Raw genomic sequence first — 25813 nt, forward strand, 5'->3', positions numbered from 1 at the left:
TTCTTTAGACTACTAAATTAGACTGCGTAAGAGCCAAGTCTCACGTTGAATCACGAACTATCACGTATTACCTTGAAGTATCACGAAGTACAGTATAATGGACACTTATATTTGGATTAAAAGCCCGATCGGAATAAAATGCTTCATGTACTCACCCCATTCAGAATATTCTAACCCGATCCTGCCCATTCCAATCAAAATTCTATTCTGAACGGAACAAACCGTATTTAGCGTGCATAACTTTGACGTCCGTGCAACACTGAATTAATCTGTATCTGAGAGGAACACGTTGCTGGAGACATTAAAAGATCTTAATTTGTTTTAAGACTTAATGGTAGAAAAACAGGAAAAATACACAAAATAACACTAAAGTTTAATGTAGAAATAGATGGAGCTTCTTATTCTACATTATGATCATTATGATCATTAGGATGCATGAATACTCAGGTCCTAAACGGATCAATATTTTTAGTGTCCATGAAAACAAGTGAATCAGACCCTAATTTTAATCAGAATGCAGATCAGATTGATGAAATTTTGGGGATGTCAGTGGGAGTGAGAACAGATGCTGGCAAATGCTTTGATATTCTTTGAATATGTTCAAGTAGGTTTTAATGAGATATGTTTTTTTATATGGTCTCTTGGGGCTTGACTTAAATACAAATTATACAGTGCCTTGTTTTTTCAACTACTTTTCTTTTTGAACATTTGGAAGGTGTTTTGCTTTATCTTTGCAATGGGCTACAGTATGTCCTGGGATTGCATCAGGCTTGTTTGTTCTATGGCATCTGGAAGGATTCAATGGCTGCAACGTGTGTAGACTCTGTGCAATAGCTCTTCTTTGGAAATGGAAACTGTTTGTGTATAAGCGTGCTGCATGTGTGGGTGGGTGTTTTTCCCCTCATTGCATATATTCAAAATATCACATGAGTCTGGAAGTGGCAGCAGACCTCAGGTCAGACTAATAGTTCTAATTTCCGCCCCTCCTCTCGGTGTTTAGCGTGAAACAGCGGAACACTTACAGGAAATGAGCTACAAATCCCTCTGAGGTGTGTAAACACGTTGTAGATCTGAGCAAATCAAATTGTGTTCTACATGAGGAGATGAGACCAGTTGAAAGCCATTTGAAGGTTTCCAGTCATTAACCGCAAACTATCTGATGAATGCATGTTGTTTCCCGTGCATGCATTCCGGCCTGAGCTGACATTCTTTTCATATTTTTCTGTTTAGTGTGCAGAAAGCAGACTGGTCGAGGTGGAGCGACGCTAAGTGATTCGCCAAATATGGGGAGTAGCTAGCAACCTCGGCGGGGCTGACACATTACTGGCATAGCTGAGCTTATCCTTCCACAGACACATGGACTCTGAGCCATGCTAGGAATCCCCGGCCGGCCGGGACACAAGGTACAAGTTTGGAGGAGGGGAAGTGAACTAACCCCAGAGCTGCTGTGTGCATACAGTACATATACATAAAAAGCTCTTTTCTGGACTGGCCTGGCATGCAGACAGTTATTGTGACTTGATTTAATTCAAGGATAGACAGAAAGTGTTTCAAATAAATGCCAGGACACTTCGCATTGTTGCAATAAATTCCAAACACAATTATGACAGTTATTTGCTGCATTGCAGAATACAAGCTGAAATAGAAGCAATAACTTGTATTGGAGTCAGGACAAGAGCTGTGTCAAGAAATTCAGCCTTGACAGCACAAAAGGCTCACTTTGGAACGATATTCATTTCACATGCAATGGCCATTTTTGCTGTAGTGCATAACATTTTAGAATGTTTGTAAACCTGGTGGCCTAAGCTACAACTATGACATGACAGTTTTTATAGCTGTGCTACCCAATAATCTCCTGACCAGTGGTTTACCAAAATCCGGGGAAAAACAGCCAATTTAATCAGGCAGAATTTATGGATTAAAGTACAACAGTACAATAAATCAACTACTCATTGTCATTGTAACTGTATCTTAGAGGCTAACTGGGAACCAACATCCATCACCAGATTTGTGGAAGACACTTTTTCACAGATATTGTATGTGTGAAATGTCTGGTTAGGTTGTCAGGGTAATTCAGCAAAACAATATGCCTAAACAGCTCTACACTTACTACAGGAAAAGCAATTTTTTAATTATATGATGGATTTTGTTTTTATCTTAGGTATGCGTAGGTGTGTTGTGTAAATATCAGATATGAGTCACCTTCCATGTATATTGACAGTCAAGAATGAAAATCAAATTTGATACTTGGGTGTCTAGCGTTTATCCAGCCCTAGGATGGCAATAGTTTTACAAAGCCAGTCAAAGTTTCTGCCCGACTCGTTTTCTTCGAAAGCAAGTTCAGGGATGGGGAAGGTGGGGTAGGGGGAGGGGGGTTGGGTAAACATGTGACTTCCACGTTGCACTTTACTGCGTACAGTGCTCTCACAGCTGAAACTCCTGAGAGGTCAAGCAACCCAGGACAGAGAGCAGAAGGGGACTGATAGCAATGAGGATCTTGACGATAGAAGGCTCAGAAAAGTGAAGGGAAGGCAAAAAGGGGAGGGCGTGTGAAGGCCATATTTGCTCATCGTTTGGCGTCACTTGTGCACAGGTCAGGATTACAAGGGCAGGCCCTTATGTAGCAGTCACTCAAACACAAACAAGCAAAAGCGTATTTCGCACAGAGATCATGCCTCAGGTCTGATTACAATTTTGCAGTTGTATTTCTTTCAGAACAGCCACTTTTTTTCTCTCACATTTTAAAGTTAATACTGTATATTGCAGCTTCATTCAGTTTTTTTTTTTTCCCTCCAGAATATTAAAACACTATTCTAATAACATTATGGCTCGCGCTTTGCTGTGCAAGTTAGATAACAACTTTATTCTCTTTAGTTGTTAGACACAGTAATGGGTCCCGTACTATTACATTACTCTTGTAACATTTTAAATTTTATTCACTATTATCAAAATCTTAACATTTTAACTGTTTTTTCTCTTAATTTTATTTTCTTGTACCTTTGAAAACTCCATTTCTGTGTTACCGTATTGGAAGAATAGTAGGATTCTCTAAATTTATGATTTTTACTGGCAGTGTCAAGGGGTTACTGCTATCATTACTACTTCTACTCCTGTACTTTCAAAGGTGGGCTCTGTGTTTAATGATATTGCACAATGCCAGGTGAGGGTTGTGACTAGGCATGTGCCGGTATCAAATCCTGACATTATGATAACTTTAAGCCAAAATATCACAGTTTCATGGTCTCAAGGTATTGCAATTACAGCTCTAAAATGTCTTACTTTGAAATATCTGGGTTAAAAAAAAAAAAAAAAAAAAAATATATATATATATATATATATATATATATTTGTATATATAGTTTTCCTATTGAAAAGGATTTTTATTTTTCAAAACATATTAGCAAATTGGAACATAAGTATAATGATAAGTTAAAATAAATGAAAAAAATAACAAATATTCTAGATGAATTAAAATAAATGCAGTCATTTAGGTGAGCTTAAACACACAGCCATAGCGCAACATTATTACCATCAGAACAAAAATTGAATAATTTTCAATAAAAAGCACGTGTGTATGACTCGTATCATGTTTACATTAAACATACACTCTCTTTCTCAACACAGACAGTTGCCAGAGAGAAAAAAACACCACATGTTCTACCACCGATAGACATACTAAACACACTAGAGTTAACTCTCGTAGCTGGTGGGAAACGTTCATGACAGTGTTTACTACCGTTAATTTTGTATAAATGCAAAATCATATTGGAGGTATTGCCTCCTTGGCAGCCACCCTCCGCAAACATGTTTTACATGTAGGTTGGCCCTTCTCCTCTAAGCTGCAGCCGTCTTTAACTTTTCTGTAGCCGAAGTATTTCCATACTAGCGATTTCGTTTTCTTCATTGAGGGAAAAAGTTCAAGAGGTTCACCTCCTCCAGCCATCGTGTAGCACAGCTGACTCACAGACATTGTGCAAGAATAGGTGGGGGAGGGTTGAGCTTTGCAGCTGCAAGCGAGGGATTTCTCCCTGCATTATTGGGATATAAAAAATAGCTAATACTGTAGGGACAGTATGACGGAACATTTTTGCGGTTTTGAAACCGTGACGTTTTCATACCACGGAAAACCTTGAAACCGGTAATCGGCACATGTCTAGTTGTGACTATTTCAAATCAAACACTGAATTATTTTTTGGGCTGAATTAAGCACTCTTTGCTGATTCACTATAAAATTCACACGTGCTGAAATGCCACTATACATCTTGTCCTATTGCTCTGATGTAACATTTTTGCTGTATATCTGCCTACAAGAGTCTTGCCTTCTGCCGCATGTGACAAATGCATAGCGATAACCCCAGTGAAATGAGTTAAAGATTACATTGAACACATGCGGCTTGTTTTTAGGTGTCTATTCAAAACACCCTGCTTGAATCAGCTCAGGTGTTGCGTAACAGAAACTTGATCTGGACTCAGTGTCCACCCTTTTGGCAACATACTTTATCTAAGTGTGCCGATACTCTCCTAACAACAGACACAAATACAAACAAACAGATCTTAACAAGGAGTAGCTTTTTCCTGCAAAAACGTCACATCAAAGAATGGCTTTATGCCGCATCGTTAAAAATAGGAATCCAGATTTTTAAAAAATATGTTGCGATTTTGGGCTAATGGAGCATAGATTTTTCATACTGTCCATGCGAGCAATGTCGTCAACGGAATGCAAGGTTAGCTGAATCGTACTTATGATCCACAAACCAAATAAACATATAAAAATGTACTCCTTGTAGATCTAAAGTACTGCAAAATTATACAGTATGTACAGTATTTAAATATGGTTTAATGTTGACTTCAGTTAATGAGGTTGACGAAAGAGAGAAGTAATTACAGTCCTTTGGAGTAATGTGGCGCTTAACCTCATTTAAATCAAAGTGGGAAAATGTCAACTCAGGTCAAATAAACAGTATTTAACATATAATGTTTGTACGTATTATATATGCATTATTGTTGATGTCTGTGTTCTAACTGCCAGCTTGTTGACGCATGTGAGGTCATTTATGTGCAATTTTGATATTGGTGCAAGCTTCCTGTGCTCCCTTAATGTAAACAAAGTCATATAGGCTAGGTCTACTTTGACATTCTGCAACTTAAGTTTATTGACCACTTTAACTCATTGGCTGCAATTTACTGTAAAAAAAAATTCCAGCTCTGCTCTCAAAATGAACTATTTTTACATTGACCCTACTTTAGCATATTAACCCTCGCAACATTGAAACTGAAGAAGCAGATAAACGACCTACCAACTGTTGTAACTGCTTTAATGTCATTTGATAAATTTGGGTGCCATTGATTGATCGCTGCCACGATTGACAAAATGGATTCGAACTCCATCACAGTCAATGACACTGAAATATGATAATTTATCTTAATGCCAGCCATCCCAGTTTAAATGGATTTGACATCTATCACTATCAATAGCATTGAATGAGGTAAAACCAATCCATCACGCAATTATATATTAATTTCATATTATTGTAATTTTGAAATTTGTAACGTCAAAGCTGTTTTCAAATATAGTTTAATAGTCTTCACACTTTGAATTGAGTACAGTGATCCCTTGCTACTTCCCGGCACACTTTTCACATCCTCAGTGCATAGCAGATTTTTAAAATACCTGCATATTATATTATTATTTAAAAGAGTTCTAAACACATATTTATGTACACTTTATTTACAACGACAATATGCACACTTACCCACCCCGCACACGAATCATATGAGAGAGAGTGAGAGAACGAATGTTCAGTATGTATTATTTATATTATTTATACATTAGTTAATGTATGTTATTTAAAGTATATTATTAATATTTTATTTACATGATTAAAATCATTCTTTAGTCTTTAATGTTATAATGATAACATACGAATGTTTGTAGGGTTTTATATAGACTTACTGATAATACACAGTATAAACACACAAAAAAAAAAAGTATGGTAAAAATTGGGGTGGGGTTGGTGACACTACTGCACGGTTTTTCAATTTTCACTTCACGCAGTCTGTTCAGCTCCCCATTAACAGCGATAATTGAGGGATCACTGTATTATGTTTGTTGTGAAGAAAGGGTACTCCTAAGATGTATACCATTTTATCGACAGTATTTATTATCTAAATTATACAATGTTCTTATAGCAGAGACATGCCTGTTGACTCTGTGTCACCAATCTAGCACAACATTGAGTGAAGTCATTTGACTGTATTTAACCAATCAATTGTTGGCATTAAGCCACTGTGGCGCCACACAAAGGAATATTATTCAAAGTGACGGCAGAAACAAAGGTGTTTGACATTCAGTCAGAAGAAACACAACACTCCTGGATCTATGTTTAGGTCACACCCTATGAAAATAAACAGCTGCAGTTTGCCTAAAAATATTCACATTTCAGCATCCACATCGAAGTTGTGCTTGGAAAATTCATCCCAGATGTTTTCCTGTTGATAGGTATAGCCCCTTTCACACACATATCCCAGTAAATTCCCGTGTATGGTGACGCGGGATTTACTCGCGGCATTGTTTTCACGCATTGAGAGATATCCCAGCAGTGACATGGGTTGGACACTTTCACTATCTTGTACTGCGTTGCCCACCGGCGCTCTCTGTGCCGGCAGGGCTGCTGGCGCGATTTTATAACCCGAACATCAGGCTATGTCAATTTTGGTCAGCATTGGCTGTCACATTCTGTTGGTCAGATCGTGTTTAGTTTCAGATCCGGTTGTGGGAGCGGTCCCCACGTCGTAACTGCAGCCAATTCAAAGATCATCAGGACCGTATTTAAGTCCGAGCGATCCAAGAGAATGGTGCCGAGATATTAACTTGCTGAGTGCCATTCCACACCTGGTACTCTCGAATTTCGTGCATTTGCTAGCTTGTACGTCTGCTGCCCTTTTTTTTAAATCCCCTATGTTGTGCTGGTATTTGAGTGTATTTGGTTTGTTGTCTTATCGGCTCTCTCCCTACCGCTTAGGTTAGTATTATTGATCCCCGCCGACCTACTGTCACGGAGTAATTGTGTTATTCCACCATTTTCCGAGATCGTGTGTATTTTTGTTTGTATTTAACAAACCCTTGAACGCTTCCCTCCGTTGTTTTCTGCATTGAGGTACAACCTTGTTTCCGCAGTTGTGGATCCTAACATCAGCAACAAAATAAACCACACATTTCTAAAGATAGACGATGAACGATGGACTCTCTTCCTCAGCTCTATGATCCAGTAGCAAATTCATTTTGTTATATTTTCAGTTTAACTGACCTATTTCCAGCTTGCTATGTTGAGATGAGAATTTGATAACACTTTACAATAAGGGTCCAGTAATTAACAATAGTTAATGCATTTTTAGACAATAACTCATGTTTAAGTGACATGACAATAATTCATTTAATCCCTTATCTAACATTTAGTAATATATGAATTAACATGACTTAATGCATTAATTACTGCATTTTAAGACAATAAAGAGGAAGTGACGATGGAACCGCTATGACATGTATGTCGTCAGGCATCGTGCTGTGACCCTGGAATTTAATGCCTGTTTTCATGCACACTGCTGGTCCTGGACATTTATTAAGACGCAATTTGGTAAATGTCCGCGACATCTCTGTGTCAGTCGACCCATGAAATTGCTTTTACATACAAGGGCTGCCCGTTTAAATCCCGGGATTTAAACGGTCTTCAGGTGTATGTGAAAGGGGCTGATGTTTCTCTTTCCAAGATTTTATCCATCCATCCATCCATCCATCCATCCATCCATCCATCCATCCATCCATCCATCCATCCATCCATCCATCCATCCATCCATCCATCCATCCATCCATCCATCCATCCATCCATCCATCCATCCATCCATCCATCCATCCATCCATCCATCCATCCATCCATCCATCCATCCATCCATCCATCCATCCATCCATCCATCCATCCATCCATCCATCCATCCATCCATCCAATCGTCACCAGGGTCTCCAGTGTTCATTCAGAGTGAATTTGGCAAGTGTCAATGGCGCAAGGACTTGTGGGCACACCTTCCGAGTGGCACCGTGACTTTACATAGTTGGTAAACTCATGACGTGTGTGAGTGTTCTGTTAACTGAGATACTAAATAAGCGAGCCTTGTTCTCATAAGCACTGCAATAAGTTTTAATCTAATATTCATTTTCTATTTTAAAGCTGAGCAGCATCACAGGGGTCATGCGGCTTTGGGGACTTTGGTTGCTGACCCCTGCTCTAGCCTATCCCACATACTTTGGGGTGAATGCCACAATACTCCTGAACTGGTTGTCAGCCAATCTCAGGGCACAGACAATCCGACAACCTTTCAAAAGTACTTTTATACCTACATACAATTTAGAGTCATCAATTCAACTTCCATGCATCTAATTTGGAGCATTGGAGGATTTGAATTTAAATATCAGTATTTGATATTTTTTGTCTCCTTGTCATTTATGCTCAGATTGAAATAATATTAAAACTGAAGTTACTCATTTATTTTATTTATACATTTTTGACTGAGTTTTTTTTAAATTGAGTAATTATTGGCAGGATTACTATTTACTTGAGACATACTTTTCTAAACTGTACTGTACACTTACTTGCACATCTCTGCCAAAACACAATTTTTAGTATAATGCATCAAGATGCAAAGGAATGAAGCGAGCGAGAATTTGAACATCCCTGGAACACAGTGTTAAAAATATGGTGTGGGCTTTGAAACTGAACTGGGCACATCGATGTGCTGTGGTAATTCAAAGTTTATTTATTTTCTTTGCCTTTCACTCACAAACCAGGAGATTTAGTTGCAAAGAGTGTGCAACATGCCATCCCTCAAATACTGGATATAATTAGCTTTTGTGGTGATGGATAAAATACTTTCCAAATAGTGACAATTGCTTTCAACACTGGTTCGTGTTGGGTGTTAGAAGTCACACCCTTGTGTGTATCTGCCCGATTCCTTTATACACCCAGTGCCATCCCACCCCAGTTGCGTATAGGACACCACATCTGAAGGCGGAATATCGCCCAGTCAACTTTGTCTCGCCCATTCGTTGTCGGTTTAATAATGAAGTTATAATTAACGTTAATAAAAACACTTCTATTCTATGAGTTCAAAACAATTGATCAGTTGAAAACCACAAAGTACAACGATACTTCAACCTGCCCTCTCATGCCATGTGATGTTTTTTGAACTCTGTTGTGCCAACCAGTTCATTTGGCATTGTATGGAACTTGAAACCTTAGATGTCAGGACCAACGCATCGTAAACCTTGCCGGACTCGTGAGTAAGAACTTGTTGACACGCTTTGTAATATCTATTTTTCATGTTATTGCCTTTCATGTTTGAATTCCACCTCCCTTTAGCGGGCGATTTGAATATAAACATTTGCATAGAGCAAGTTGTTTTTCAAGGGCTTTGGAAGGAGGGGCTGATGCAATTGCCCCTCTTTCTTGCACTTACTTTTTTTTCTTAGCAACACACCATGCTTAACCTAGTAACACACTGAGGGTGCATGGCAACAGGGTGCAAGTTTACCCCTCCCTCCAGTCCTGCTCCCCTTCTCCCCATCCTCTTTCACTTTGTGTTTGGGTCTACATTTCTCCACTTTATGGCAAATGCGCCTAAATCTGAATAAACCTAAATATTTTCACCGTATGTGATGAAAAACAAAAATAAGCCCTTTTTGTTTTGGCCTGTGTTATTTAATCTGTAGCTAAGGAAAGGCAGGCAGAGTGGGGAAGGGGGGGCCGTGCTCCCGAGCCCCTGCCAGCAGCCAATCAGAGTGCAGGATTCGGCCGGAGCAGTGATAAACAGGAGCTGTTGCTGCTGGCAACAGATTTGCGATTGGCTCGCCAGCGTACTTGCTCAATGGGATAGGTTTCTCAATGTAGGGGCACTCGGATGATGTTTTCCATGTGTTTATTTGATGTTATGATCCTTAATAACCTTGTTACGCCCCATTAGACCCACCTCCCTTCCTTTTGTTGTTACCCACTGAGGAGGATTTTCTGCTGCCCGTAACCATGCACAATACAAGGCGTCAGTCACTATGTAGTGCGTACATTTTTGAACTTTTGTTACCCAGGAGGAAACGCTGCGCCGCTAAAGCAAACACGCATACACGCATGCGTGAAGGCATACACACATGCATAAACACACAGAAGTTATGACGTGATGCCGGTGCAAAGGTCACTGTCACTAACACACAGTCCATGACGCACCTGCACTATGTTTTTGTAACCTAACATAACACAAAAGACAGCATTATTCTTTATTTTATTTTTTTATCATTGTTTTTTTTTTTCATAGTCGCTGATGGTGTAGTGGTAGCGCAGTATCTCTTCCTGCTCAGTGGCAGTTTGATTTTGAATGCAAGTAGTTGTCTGTCTCTATATGTGCCCTACGGCGACTGGCTAGCCGTAGGGCACCCTAAGTTTAGGGTGCAGTCCATGCTTCACTTGAAGTCAGCTAGGATAGGCTCCAGCACCCCACTGGACTTGCAACATGAAACTATTTATTTTGCAATATCGCTGTTTATCGGGTAGTATTGAGTCATATTTTTTACTTGTATTTAAATAGGTTTGACATTATTTGTTAACACTTCATTTCCAGAATACCGTATAATATAAAGGTACGTAGGTACCACCCCCCTCAAATGCATTTTAGAGGATGATTTTTGGTAGCTACTATTCATTACAGTGTATTTTATTAAATAATGTACCATAAATCTATTTAATTTACACTCCAAATGTTGTTGCTTTTACTCTGAATATTACAATAGTATTCTGGTAAATAAATAAATAAATAAATAAATAAATAAAGAACGGCATTTGTTACAATAAACTTCTTGTAATTTTTAAAATAAAAAAGCAAATAAAAAATTAAATTAACAGCATGATATATATACAAAAAAAAAGTGGGCCATATTTCCATCGACCAAAATTCATGTAATGTGCCCTTTAGCTCCTATACTTCCTCAAGGCAAGTGTTTGTCAACCTTCCACCAGCCAAACAAGTTGCTTTGGTCACTATCCTAAAACACTATTCTAAAACATCCCTTCACTTTGCATAGACCCGTGCTGGTCTAAATTTAGACAGTTTACCAGAATAGGGACATTTGACTTTAATGATGTTAGCAACTTACTAGCTTGCGCAGCACTAGAAAGCTAAGCACGATGTTAAAAAAAAAAAAAAAAAAAAAAAAATTAGCACTATCATCACGTTTTGATTGTGATGTCAGTAACAGAAGTGGACGTTTCCTGATGCATTGTTGTGGATGGAAAGTCTATGAAATGGTAAAAGCCAGAGAGATTTGAGTGTCAAATTGTTTTTCCATTTACATGTAAAATTACATTTTCATTTTTTTGACACCATTTAATTGCACCTTTAAAAGTAGTCCTCATCAAACGTCAAAATATGATTTAATTTCTTTTTTAACACAATGGTTTCATCCTCTTAATGACATTTTTACCTCATCATTAAATTCTTAAAACATAAAAAAAAAACATATTAACTTCGAGGGTTATTGTTTTATATCTTTATTCTCTTTGTGCTCTTCTTATCTGTTTGTAATATTTTTACAATATTCTCATAAAGTTGTGACCCATTTCTTGCTGTTCTTGTAAACTTTTGACTTTATTTTTGCAACCAAAGAAATTTTATATTTACAAAACTATATTCATTTTCCATTTATTCTGTTCTCAATTGTGGTGTATTTGATACATGCAACATGTAAAGACTGTTTCTTTTGTCTAGTTTTCCGTAACATGTTTACAAATGTTTAAATGATTATTTGACCATGCAGATGTAACTAATGAAGTCAGCAGTGAGCGAACACGACATGTTTTCTCTGCCTGTTGTGGTGAGACAAGAGGAGGTCAATAATGTGATGTCCTTAAAGGCACCACAACAACATGTTGCATAGTAGCGGCTGGAGTCTTTGTTTACCTTGGTGTCAGATGGAGCCCACACCATGCTGCACATGCTGTTTTTGCTGGCACTTGGCTCATTCCTGAAAGAGGCGGTGCTACACACGTCAGGCATTCCACTCTTGCTTTGGAGACAGTGCCAAGGCGGTGCCCAATGAGCGGGCGGGGATTATGACATGTGTGTTTGTGAATTAATCAAACAGTGTTATCTATCTGGCTGTGTGTTGACGGGTGGAGATTTTTAATCAGCTCTCTCAGGGAAGAAAACACACTGTTCTATAATACCAGGATCAAACAAGCACGCGCTGCTAAACCAATTAAAAAACAACAGTGTAATCCTTTCAATGAAAAGTGTGTGTATGAAGGGATAAATGCCATGTCCTGCCATAAGAATTATTTTCTTGAATTTTAGGCCAGTTTCGAGTCCTGTTTGTGCACTTTGCGGTAATAGCGCAGCACATGTGCGCTTGTGTTGTCCTCACGCAGATGTTTTTGTTATCGTGGCAGTCTGGTGGGTGCCTGTGACACCTGCCAACGGTTGTTGTTGTTATACTACGACCCCATTGTAAAATCATTCATAAGAACACAGCGGCTTCAGTGGTTTCTCCTGTGTTGTTTAGACTGGTGCAGAACATTGTGCACATTTTGTCCACTCACCGCACACTTCATTATCAACAGGAGGGGTTGCAGAATTCTGGGAATGTTCAAAGAAACTTTCCATGAGTAGCCTATACACAGGAGTAATATGTCTGCATGTTAGATAATAGCAGTAAACCTAAAGTGAAGAGAAACAGTGGCTAAACTAGAAAATTGTTTAAAAGCATGTTGTTCAACGAAGTTCACATTTGTGTCATAGTTTCATAGCTCCAGCTTTACTGTGTAGTTTGCTTGGGCTTCTGTGTTTTTTCTCACATACATACAAGTTAGTGGTAGTTTCTCATGTTATTTATGTCTTTAAAATCTGCATATATGTGACTAGACTATGAGTTTCACATGGTTGTTTTTGAGCTCAGGCCTCCGGTAGAAGACCCAAGCTTGAGATGAACAGCCACCCACCCTACCAGGGGAGAAGAGGGGAGAGTGAGGAAAGATATATATATATATATATATATAAGTGGCAGAAGCGTGAGGAGTGAAAATAAAGACCAGTTTTAATCTGGCATGGTTGCTTTGAAGGGCCTCATTATTGCATAGAAAAAAAACATTGAAATAGATGTGGTGAGATATACAGTATTCCAGTTACTGGAGGATTCTAGTGGCTATAATTTTGCAGCTCTAACATGTACGATATGTACAGTATATCACTAGTAGTTCCAGTATGTCCATACAGTTCCGTGCAGATCAAGCAGTATCCTATCATGATTGCATTCGTTCATTAATGTTTTACTTTATTCAAATATTTCATATCAGATCTAATATTGAATAAGGGGATAACAAAGATGAGCCACCCACAGCAACCCTGGAAATACAACTCTACCCAGCAACTGGCCTGTGTACACTCATGCCCCTTTCCCACTGAAACTAGTGGGTCAACGCGTGTTTTTTTCCAAGCCGATGCAACCCACTAGCAATTGGCATTTGGCACCTTTCCCATTGACAAAAAAAAGGCTGTGTCTTTTTTTTTTTTTTTTCCATCCATCTAACCCCCGACCCCTCCTCAGCCGTGCGTAAGGTTACGTGACGTCACCACGCTAAGATCAACGTCGACAAGTGCGACCGAATTCATTCAGTTCAAGGACGTAAACAATGCAGAGCATTATGGAAGCCTCCTTTCTGTTTGTGTTCTCTGTTTTCATGCTTTTTACTGCCCTCAAAATGGTCGAAATGCGGCAAGGGATCAACACTCTGCTTGTGCTGAGGCAACGTAAATTCTTCTTCTTCTACTAGCTTTGTTGTTAGCATCGACGTAACTACGTTTGTAGGGCGTGTTAAATGGGAGGCGACTGGCATCTTGTTATGATGCATCACGTAAGAGTTTATGTCACCACGTAGATTAGGGTGTTGACTGTTGACCCGGGGTTTTGCTTTCACACTGCATGACGATCAGAGCCGAGGTGATTTTAACGCGGGTCGCTTGGCGGGTTGATTGACACGGATCGAGGCGGGTCGCTGCACCTTTCCCACTGCCACCAAAAGCCGATTGTTAGTGGGTTGACACGGGTTTTTTGGCCAGTGGGAAAGGGGTATCAGAAATAAAAACATAAGAATCTTTGTCAGTGAGCATGAATGAGCGACTGGCCTTTGTTTGTATGGGTATTAAATAATCCTTACAAGTACAGTAGCTTAGACTGTGCATACAGCCTTGTGTGGGAGGTCACTTGAATACTGATGGCCTCACAGTGGATGACTTTTGTATGCCTAACCTCGCGGCAACTCTCATTGACGTCTGACTCTGAACAAGAAAGACAAAGACGCACTCTGTTGCCTTTGTAGGCGTTTGAGTGTGGCTCTTTTCTGCGCACATGTGCGTCGGTTGGGTGTTTGCATGCCGTGATGACAGCCTGCTTACTTTCTTGCTTTCGTACACTACCTCCCAGTGCCTCCTCTGCACCACCTCCTCCCCGTTAGGGTAGGTGCACTGTACACGAGTCTATTTGAGGGCTTCTTACGTGCGTGGTGTTTGCAACAACCACGCAAACTCTTACTACTCCGTCCTTTCAACACCCTCCATCTTTCTATCTTTGCAAAGCCAGACATGAGTCGCCTCTCATTCAAATACAATCCTCTTTGTAGGCAAAGAGTCAGTGGATGCCTCTTCAAACGCACACATAAACACACACATCCCTGAGGGCTTGGTTTCTTTTGATGTGGGTCTTACTCAGCCATACATAAGCACAGCAGGTGTGTGGCGACCATCAGGTGTGTGTGAATGTGTCATCAGCCATATGGTCCCTATAGTTGCTAACTACACACCTAGCCCACTTTATTCGTGCCCACCCAAACCAGCCTTCGCTCACACTCACGCACAGACACATGTGCACACCCCCCCCTACAACCAAGCAGCTGTGCTATTTGGAAAACACAGCTTGGCGAATGGTAGAGTTTGTCTTGACACCACACCAATCAGGCCGCTCAAGCTGAAAGCAACTCAGCCAATCAGGCATGACAATGGAGCTTGAGCCACTAGCAGCATGAGCAGTGAAGAGAAGCGGTCGGAGATAAGAGATAAACCAATCAAAACATGGTGATAGGATGAATTGTTGTTCCTTGGCAAGTTGATAATGTGGCAGGAAGTAGTTTAAGGACTTTGTTATACTTACTAGAGCAGCTGTGGAATAGTGGATGGTAATGAGGCTTGTGACCAAAGGTGCCTCTAGTCCAATCTCAAATCCTACGGGATGAGCAAAGGAATTAAATCAGCAGTAGCACATTTGTGTAACCTTCACATTCGCTTTTCGCAGTCGTTTTTCTACTGTTTATCTTCTCTTTGGAACTACCTATAGATTTTACTGTTCAAGTGTCTGTTGATGTTTTCATTGCTCTATTAGTTTCTTCTGGTCTTGTCATCAACATACCCCAGAATCAGCCAGTCAGTTCCTTGCCATTTTGCTTTGGCTACTTGTCTCTTGCATCCTAATCCATCTTTTGTCCTTCTCGCTCATGATTTTTGGGTTGTAGTGTCATTTCTGTGGATCTTCTCATTGCATTTCCTACAATTTATAGCTCAGTGAATTATGGGGAAAATTTTGAGTTCCCCTTATATTGAACCATGACTTTTTCAACACCACGCTCTTCCGACAACAAAGTTGCCTTCACAAATACTTGATTCATTGTCATCATCAGTACTCAATTTCTTTCAGCCAATATATATGGCAGCAACACTAATGTATCCTATCAGAATAATTCTTACAAACTTCAAAGTGAATAATGTAAAGGTATATGAAGCAGAAAAATATGTCAAGCATACAAAAGAAGTCATTTAATGGAGACCATCGCAAATCATTGAACCCAGATTACCCTGGCATGGACCACAGGACTAGACAGTCGTTACACTGACCATCTAGTTCTCTGGCATGGCATTCAGATCATATGCTGATGTGAAGTGACAGCACCATCACACTACTTTCCCTTATATTGATGCAAGCCTGCCACCCACACTTGCCTCAATCCAATCTTCCTAGTGCCCAACCACCCTTGAAGTCAGTCACATAGCAGGTTTGTCTCAGAGCTAAGTGTCGCACTTATGACACCACATTTCCTCTGTATAGGAGAACCTTTAACACAGTCCTGAACCCTGATCCAAGGCTGAACACTGACTTTGACACAAAGGGACTTTGTCGGTTTTGTTGCAACATCATGTTTATAATAGAGTTCTGTAAAGCTGTGTATCTTTTATTGTTGTTGTATGCAACTTTTTGAGTTTTATCCTGAATTCAGGTGAATCAATATTTCCATGGGTCATACTCAAGTTCCACACCAAATTGCATTGGCCTTTCACTCCCTTGTGAGTTAAACCCATGTTATGATCTATTCTAGATGGTGAATTGGTGACTTGACCACATAAAACAAATGCCAAAAAACTAAAATTAGTCACTGAGTGTTCAACAGACACTGAATTTCACTAGAACTCACATGACAATACTTGAATCAAAAATACTCATCCATCATTTAGCTTCTTGTATGCTTTTGCAAGCCTCTTTATGTCCTGTAAACCTGTCAGCATGTTGCAGCCAGGTCTCCCGGCTGAACGCTTGGCCTGCACGGACAATAAAGAAGAGAGGCGTGTCATCGGCACACGTGCTGCCAACTGTTGCCTCGACACAAAGCGAACATAAAAACCACTTTAATGACTGTAAAGCCCTGCCAAACCACAGACCACCACCGCCAACCCCCATACAGTGTCAACCCCCCCGTCTCCTCCCTTTGACTGTGGCACACTCCAAAATCATGAGCCCTGTGCACGCCCATAACTCCATTGTCCCAAATGAATGAGTAGAGGGGTTTGTGTGTATGCGTGAGTTTGGCTCGAGTGTGCGAGGACAGCTGGCTCTGTGGCTCCATCAGTAGCAGCTGCCCCAGCCTCAAGCCCTTGGGGTGGAACCGTGCAGATTAGAGGGCGGTAGGGGTGGGGCGCAACGTGTGTGTGTGTCTATGCACTTAATGCACGATAAAAGGCTAAAGGAGTTTTCCTTGTCCTCACCCTCTGGATGACTTGTTTGAAGAACCTTGTGTGCATCCATAACTTGACAAAGACAACTTGCACATTTCCTCTAACAGTCACAAGGGAGACAACAATGATGGGTTAGCGGACAACGGTATCAAGGCAGTGACAGACGCCAAGAGTTGCGTGTCTCTGCTGGATGCAGAGTAGAGGCCGGGCATGGTGGTTTAGTAGCAGCTGTTCTGCCTGCCTATAGGATATCAGAGCCAAACAGGACAAGGACTGCAATAAGGGCCACAGGGTGTTCACTTCTCCATTGCGTGTTTAGGGAAAAAATGGCTTTGGATTCATGTCAAGGTGTACAAAACAATCGCACACTTCCACGAATGTATCTTTGCAACTACACATTGTAATCGGACACAGTACAGCAAGGGTGTCCAAACTACTGTGTTCCACATCAGGCCGCAGTGGGTGCTCAGTGCTGGATTTCATTCCAACAAAACAAGACAACACCTTTTCACCTATCTGGTGTGTTATAACTGTAAACAGTTGATTGCAGTCAGGTGCTGCTTGTTATAGCAGAAACTTCATTGGTTAAAGCTTGATTAGTAGGAACAAAAACCAGGACCCTCAGCTGCAGTACCCTGCAGTACACCTAATGTGATGCTTTTCAATTATTTTCTGTTACGACCTCCATAAAAAAGTAAATGTTTCGCACCCCGCCCAACTCACTGCCACCACTGCAAATAGTATAATTTGTCAATAAAATTATTCTAACATTATGTCCTTGTTACCATTAAAGAAAAAAAAGTAATGTGTATCAACTTACAATCAAATATAACTTTATTAACATTGTTCTTGTGTGAAACAGAAAAGACGTAAAGCGCATCAATTTGCCTGAATTAAAAAAAAAAAAAAAAAAGTCACAAGCAAACTGTAAGCCATACAGTCAAGGTACCTGACAATTAAATAATGAAAAGGAAAATTTTAATAAAATCAATAAATAATAGTGAATTCAAATTGGTTAGCCACAGTAACTCAGAGCAGAAAATGCGAAACCATTTGAGTGGGAAAACAAAAATTCATAAAACAAAAGCGACAGTGTATTTGAACAGAGAGACAGTTTTTATTTTTGCAGCAGTTGTATCATTCAGCATGACCGAGCCCATGTCTAATGCTGCAGGCAGTATCAGCTCCTTTTCTATGGTATGTTTTTTTTTTTGCTGTTTTTTTTTTTTTTTTGCATTAAGCATCTTGGTATGCCACCTTATATTATGCTAACAGTACTCGCTAGTGTACTGATGTAACACTCACACATCGGGACGATTGTTGGCAATATTTGGTTTTTGCTGAGAAAAGTCAAGCGGCTTATCAGTGTGATTGGGGTCTAATGTCTCTAAGTGACGTCTTTATTGATTTGGCTTCATGCTGTCTTATGCCAACATTTTTTGATACAGTAAACGTACTGATCTTTCCTCGTGTCCCACTGTATTAAAAGCAGTGTTGTTAATTTTACTTTAAAAAAGTAATTAATTACAGTTACAAATTACTTCTCCCAAAAAGAAATTGCGTTAGTAACTCAGTTACCTGAATTTAAGAGTAATTAGTTACTTGGCAAAGTAACTAGTGATAATTTTCATGTTTCCAAAAAAAAAAAAAAAAAAAAAAAAGGTCACACAATGTGAAGTTTAAAGGGTTTTGGGAACAATTGGCCCTAGCCCAATTCTTTACCTTCCACTTAACTAGACACAAGGGTATTGCGATAACTAGATAGTAACCTTTGCTATGTGTGGAAGTCATTTAAAGTTGTGAATCAACCGTTAAAGTTGTTAAAATTGCACCCACCATTGCATTAGTTCCCTTCTGTCTACTTTCAACAAAAAAAAAAGTAGGTTCGCTAGGAAGGATCTCTACAACAGAGCCTTCCTGAGAGGTCTACTGCTTTAAGATGGCGGCTGTTTACTAACGCATGTAGTCCTTAAAACATGTTGCCAATGCAGCCGTGTCTATCATTTGCATCTTGTTCTATAATATGTGATATCTACCGTATCATGTGGGCGTAGTTTGTAGGTTACAGTCTGGTGTTATTGGAGCCACCTAGCATCGCGTTTGCAACGGCGTCTTCCCCACTCCTGCTCTGCTCTCTCGTCTCCGTGAGTCCGTCTCTCTGAATTTTTTTATTCAACCAACTTAGTAACGCATAGTAACGCACGCCTTTCCCGCCTCAGTAACGGTAACGGCGTTGCCAAGATGAGAAAAGTCATTAATTAGATTACTCACTACTGAAAAAAATAACGCCGTTAGTAACGCCGTTATATTGTAACGCCGTTATTAACAACACTGATTAAAAGTGAAGCCAAACGCGACATACGCTTCATCATATTTCCTCGTCTTAGCTTTCGCGAGACATCTCCGACATCCCTGTCAAATATATTTTTTAATGGTGTCGGTGAAGGGTTTGTTCAATGTCCTTCATGTCTCCTGCTCTTTGCTGAGCTGAGTGTGCTCTTGTTTGGCGCAAAAATATTGCGCACACTCTGAAAACGAGAGCGCCACTGCCACCCACTGAGTGGATGTGCAATTACACTTTATTCTAGTACGATAAAAAGATTGCTACCCCAAGGTCATACTGTATGTGCCCCCCAGAATTGCTTTGTGACCCCACTATTTGAGAAGGACTGGTCTACATATTGAATCCTCGCAAAAACATTTAGACAACTTTGGAATTTAGTACTGCCCATCTGTTGAGGATACCTGCTTCCAATTGACATTTGCTCAAAATTGCTTCTTCAAACTAAAATTGTGGACTTTAAACACCATCCGATGAGGTTCCAGTTTATTTGTGTTGATTGGTAAAATTGGTTTAGGGTAATTTTATTTCACCATACATTTCATGGAATCACATCCATTTACATTGGTAATATCTTGATATATTTTCACAAATGATTGTAAAAGTCAAATATATTTTTGGTCCGTTGGTTATTATGTTGCCTTAGCTTTTTTATGTTGCAGTATTTTACGACACAGTTTTCACTTTGCTGTACATTTCTTTTTGGCATGGATTTCCTATATAAATAATTCAGTAGAGTAATATTAATTGTAGGTATTGTCATTGAGGGTCAGCAGGAAAATACTGTTGCACTCCAGTCTTGCAAGTGCACATGCAGTGGTATGAAAAAGTATCTGAACCTTTTGGAATTTCTCACATTTCTGAATAAAATCGCCATCAAATGTCATCTGATCTTTGTCAAAATAACACATGATAATACAGTGTCTGGTTTAACTAAAACCACACCAAAATTTATAGGTTTTCATATTTTAATGAGGATAGCATGTAAACAATGACAGAAGGGGGAAAAGAGACTAAAAGAGCGATTGAAGCCAATTTTTATCAAAACATTTTAAGTCAGGTGTGTGCCCAAACACTGATGAGTGGTTTAAAGATGCCCTGCCAACTATAAAACACACACCCGGTAAGAAATGTCTCGATGAACAGCATTGTCTGCTGCTCGGTTAAAAGAGCTGTCTGAAGACCTTCGATCAAGGATTGTTGATTTGTATAAAGCTTGGAAAGGATACAAAACCATTTCTAAAAGTTTGGATGTTCATCAATTGACAGTGAGAGACGTTGTCTACTAATGGTGAGAGTTTAGCACTGTTGCTTCTCTCCCAAAAAAGCGCAGAATACTCAGAGAGGTAAAAAAAGAACCCTAGAGTGTCTGCTAAAGACTTACAGTAAGTGGAGGAAAAATGGAACAGCCCCTCAACTTCAACACCTCATCCCCACCATGAAGCATGGTGGAGGGAGCCTCATGATTTGGGGCTGTTTTGCTGCCTCGGGGCCTCGAAAAATCGCAATCATTAATGGAATAATGAATTCAAAAGTTTATCAGGATGTTTTGCAGGAAAACCTGAGGCCGCCTGTCAGAGAGATGCAGCTAAAAAGATGATAGATGCTGCAACAAGACAATGATCCAAAACACAGAAGTAAATCAACTTCAGAATGGTTTCAAAAGAACAAAATTCCCATTCTGGAGTGGCCGAGTCAAAGTCCAGACTTGAACCCCATTTAGATGCTGTGAGACAGCGATTAAAGACAGCGATTCATGCCAGACATCCCAGGAATCTGACTGCTAGAAACTACAGCAGTTTTGTAGAGAAGAATGGGCCAAGATTAGTCCAGATCGATGTGCCAGACTGATCTGCAGCTACAGGAAGCATCTGGTTGAAATTATTGTTACTAAAAAAAGGGGGGGGGGGGGGGGGGGGTACAAAATGTTAAATATGATAGTTCATTTACTTATTTTTCCCCCTTCTGTCATTGTTTGCATACTACCCTCATTAAAATTTGAAAACGTATTAATGTTTGGGTGGTTTTAGTTAAAGCAGACACTGTTTTTTCATCTGTGTAATTTTGACAAAGATTAGATCAAATTTGATAGTAATTTTATGCAGAAATGTGAGAAATTCCAAAAGGTTCACTTTTTCATACAACTGTTTAATACTGTAAGGTTTTTCACCGTAGGTAACTTATGATTAATTCAACATAATCTTGACTTAGGTTTTTTTTTCTTAATGTAAAGATTCAGTAATAAGAAATCTTCATTTATTGTCATTAGGCAAGAAGCACAGAACTGAAATCAAAAGAGCAGCTGTCGTGGGTTGTGCTAACACAAAAACTGTACATCTCAATAGATAAAAAAATGGTGAATATTAAAATACACAAAATTTCTTCACCAACTGTGATCGTCAAATGTATCAATATTTGAATATTTGTAAGTTTTTTGGACAGACCTCTTGTATTGGCTCTCATTTAATTTACTTTAAGGGATATAAAGGCAGGCTGTCAGTGAAGATAAGTAGACTGTAAAGTGGCATTTAGAGCTTTGTATACACGTTCCACTTATCACAACTCCAGCCCTATTCTGTTGACACAGACTAGCCTTTCTAAGGTGCATAACACTATTGTCATTTAAGGCTTTGAAAGACACTTTTTTATTCTCAATATACAGTATTTAGATGCAGTGTTTCCCCTGAATCCAGCATGACAAATGCACTGAACTTAATGGACTTAAATGACTTGTCAAATGAAAGCTAAACCAGTTCAACAAAATAAACATTAGCTACAGTGAGAGGATAAATGAGGTGAAGGATCCTTAAAAGGGATGCTGAGGACAAGTGTGTTGTTGTCAGTTATTCGTAAATAGCATGAGTGACTTGGGATGACTCCACTTACACCATCCATACTTCTATCCTCATCTACCCCCTCAGTAGTAAACCCTCTGACCCTTGTTGCCAAGGCAACACGTTTGTCTGATCTAGAGTGACGGCTCTATTCAAGTTGTCATTGTCTCTAGTGACGAGCAGCAAGCGACATTTAATTGGGTCTGGGGACGTCCAAGTAATTATGTTGACGGTTGACAAGATTAGAGAGCCTTTGTCAGCTCTTTGTCTTACACATGGAAAAAATATGTTTGTTTGGCTAGCGAGACAAAAGATGTCTTTTTAGGAACACGTGTTGGAGAATGTCGCAGTCACACGGCTGCACGGGATGGCGCCCTGTTAATGAACGCACCACACACTGTAATGTCTATCCATTCACTTAACTGAATGGTACCTTAGTGAAAGCAACCTTTTGTTATATTTTCTTTATCATACAACATTCTTATCCCTTGATCAATGCAAATTGAGATCTATAATTTAATACACACTGCCAGACTGGGAGCAAAACAATATTTTACACTTTAGCTGTGTGAACAGATTTAGTTGTATTTTTATTGTTGTATTCATTTAGGACTTTTTAATTAATTTTTAGTGGGATACATGTTTTGTCTCTTACAGGTGGGACTGCCCACTACTATTTTCATTATTAAAAGCCTACTTGAAAGAGCTTACTACTAACACGCAAATGACGTATTCAAAACACATAATATGTTCACTTTGCTCAAATCGGCCAAACGAGTCGAAACCAGTTTTATTGCATTACCCTTGTAATTTGATAATTTGGTAAAAAAAAAAAACACAGCAAAATAGAATAGAATAGAATAGAATAGAATAGAATAGAATAGAATAGAAGAGAATAGAATAGAATAGAATAGAATAGCCCTTTACTGTCATTATACAGTTGTGCAATAAAATTGTGGAGCATCTCCCCTTACAGTACATGATAAGTTTAAATTTCAAAAGTGACTTGCAAGTATAAAAGTATAAAATCTAAAATAAAAAAAAAATATGTATAAAATATAAAATGTGTATGAGATATTCCTATGTTCAGGTAGTGCAAATAATCGAAGTGAATTACCAGCAGTTTGACAGTGAAGGCATTGAATATTGCACGTTAATATATTGCACATAAGAAAGAATTGCACATAGAATATGTGTGAATAGAAGTGAAGTAGCAACAGTTTTACAGTGAAGGCATTAAATATTGCACGTTAATGTTGCACGTGAGTAAGTATTGCACTTAGCATATTGCATGTAAACGAATCTTGGACATTGGGTGATGTGGTGTTACATATGGCAGTTCAGGAGGTAGATGGCTTTAGCCAAAAAACTGTTCCTCAGTCTGTTTGTTCTTGCTTTTAAACACCTATAGCGTCTCCCAAAGGGGAGCATTTCAAACAGTTGGAAACCAGGATGTGAGCTGTCCTCGAGGATATTTAGAGCTCTGTTGAGGCACCGGGAGGAGTAGATGTCCTTCAGGGAGGGGAGAGGACCGCCAATGATCCTCTGTGCTGCCTTGGCTATCCTCTGAAGCCTCTCCCTGTCTGCGGCTGCGCAGCTCCCCTACCAGGTGGAAATGCAGTATGTTAGCAGGCTCTCAAAAATAAGTGGTAAACTATTGGGAATTTGTTATTGTTGTTATTCCCACGCACGGTACACAAGTTTGCCTTAGCTGTGTGACTTAGCTGTATGGCATATCTTGTCACTCCACAACTGTTAAAAAAAAAAGCTCATTCTGTCATTCAATTTATTTGCATAATAACTAAAAATTAGTCAACTCAATGAAATGACACATGACAGTGTTTTGCATAAAAACCACTGCTTCATTTTACTAATTTGTTGCTAATTAAGCTTTTCGTGCCCCAATTAACTCAAATAACTGGGGTGTGATGCACTGAATTTGCCTCAGTGTTTTTGAACACTGCAATTTGCCAGATTGGTGCTAGACTAATGTAGCAATATACTGTAATTTGGTGGAATAGAGCTTTAAAACATATCCCCATGCAAATATACATTAATTTTGTTTGCTCACCTCCACTGATCTCTCGTCCTGGAGACTCTTAAGTGTAACTGTCACTACACCTAACCTTGCACCCAGGGCACCATGACCTGTGTGTCATACTTTCAATTCTCCCCTAAATGATAGGGCGTGTCCCCCTCTCTCACAGTGCAAACACAAATTTATGTCCCTATAACGTTTTAAAGCGGCTGCATACACAGACGCACACCTGTTAACATGACATAGCTGGCACACTCATTCTGTTGTGTTTGCAAACACATGCACACATGGATTCAAGCATGTGTGTAAACAAAGGCCATATTTTCCACTCTAGCCGCCATGTCTTCAACTATTTGCACTCACAACAATGCATGCTGCTGCAGCACTGATAAGAATCTGTCGCCCTCGCAATCCAGACAAAATTTCTACCTGTTGAAACCTAGCTTTCCCCCTACAATCATTATCCACAAGCCGATCTAACCACAATAGCCTTGATTTAATCAGATAACTTCATGAAGAGTGTATCCTCAAACAGTATTTTCACTAACATCGTGCTTAGTTGCATTTAATAGGGGGTAGAACTTGTCTTTCCTGTTGGACATTTTATCTGTCGCCATCCATCTCATGTCTGCTCCCTGTGCCTGATTTAACCTGCATGATTTAAATGACTGTCTCCCAGCATTGAACACATTATGTCAACAATGGGCGGAGGCATTTTTTCAACAGGCTTGTGTGCAAAAATAAGCAAACAAGGGTTTGGTGTGACATATTGTAATCTGCACTTTGCGTTTTTTGCAGTTTTGCTTTGTTACCAGGGATGGGCCAAGTGTTGTGCTCTAGACCAGAACCTAGCAAGAACAAGACTATAAGGAGTCAAGACATTACAAGACCAAGATCATAAAAATCATTTTATATATTTATTTATTTAAAAAAAAAAAAAAAAAGTTAAGGTTAAGGCAGTCCATTACACATGTGGTGGAACGTGAGTAACACAAGACTCGAAGGTATTTGTTGTAAAATATTATTATCAAGATAATTCTGTTTTTGGAACGATAACCCGACAGCATACAAATTTGCAGCGTGTTGGTCTGATTAAACATTTAAAACATTGATATATTTCGTTTCCAAAGGTGTACATGCATTTCTTCCCACAAACCAGAAAGGAAGACCCAAAATTGGCTTTGTTGTTGTCAGGGAAGTTCACTTTTTAACTTCAGGACAAGTATCAACTCAAATGAGAGAAGAGAATCGGACTCAGCCAAGGATTGCCTGCTTCGAAGACTTTACTGATAAGCAAGATATATATGAAGAGTACAAATGGTGTGATCCAGCCAGGAGCTGTGACCACACAGGAGTACAACGAAAATACACAAGCCAAGGGTCTATATGCTTGTTGAAAGGGCGTTGCTTACTCTGAAATGATACCTTCTAGGAAAACATAAGTGAAAGTTATTACTGGCCAACTCCGGTGATTTTCCACAGAAAAACATCCTGAGTTATGACCTTGAGCACTGG

General features: G+C 39.4%; 1 long non-coding RNA gene across 1 annotated transcript in view; it reads left to right on the forward strand.

Annotated features, from left to right (window-relative positions):
- Positions 1-879: 879 nt before the first annotated feature.
- The window catches only part of LOC130912867 (uncharacterized), a 35147-nt gene continuing 10213 nt past the window's right edge, over positions 880-25813 (forward strand). Inside the window, exons 1-2 of the long non-coding RNA XR_009062655.1 lie at positions 880-1049; positions 1231-1403. This is a non-coding gene — a long non-coding RNA (uncharacterized LOC130912867). The remainder of the gene's footprint in view (positions 1050-1230; positions 1404-25813) is intronic.

Source organism: Corythoichthys intestinalis, chromosome 3, assembly GCF_030265065.1.
Source record: "Corythoichthys intestinalis isolate RoL2023-P3 chromosome 3, ASM3026506v1, whole genome shotgun sequence".
Lineage (NCBI taxonomy): Eukaryota > Metazoa > Chordata > Actinopteri > Syngnathiformes > Syngnathidae > Corythoichthys > Corythoichthys intestinalis.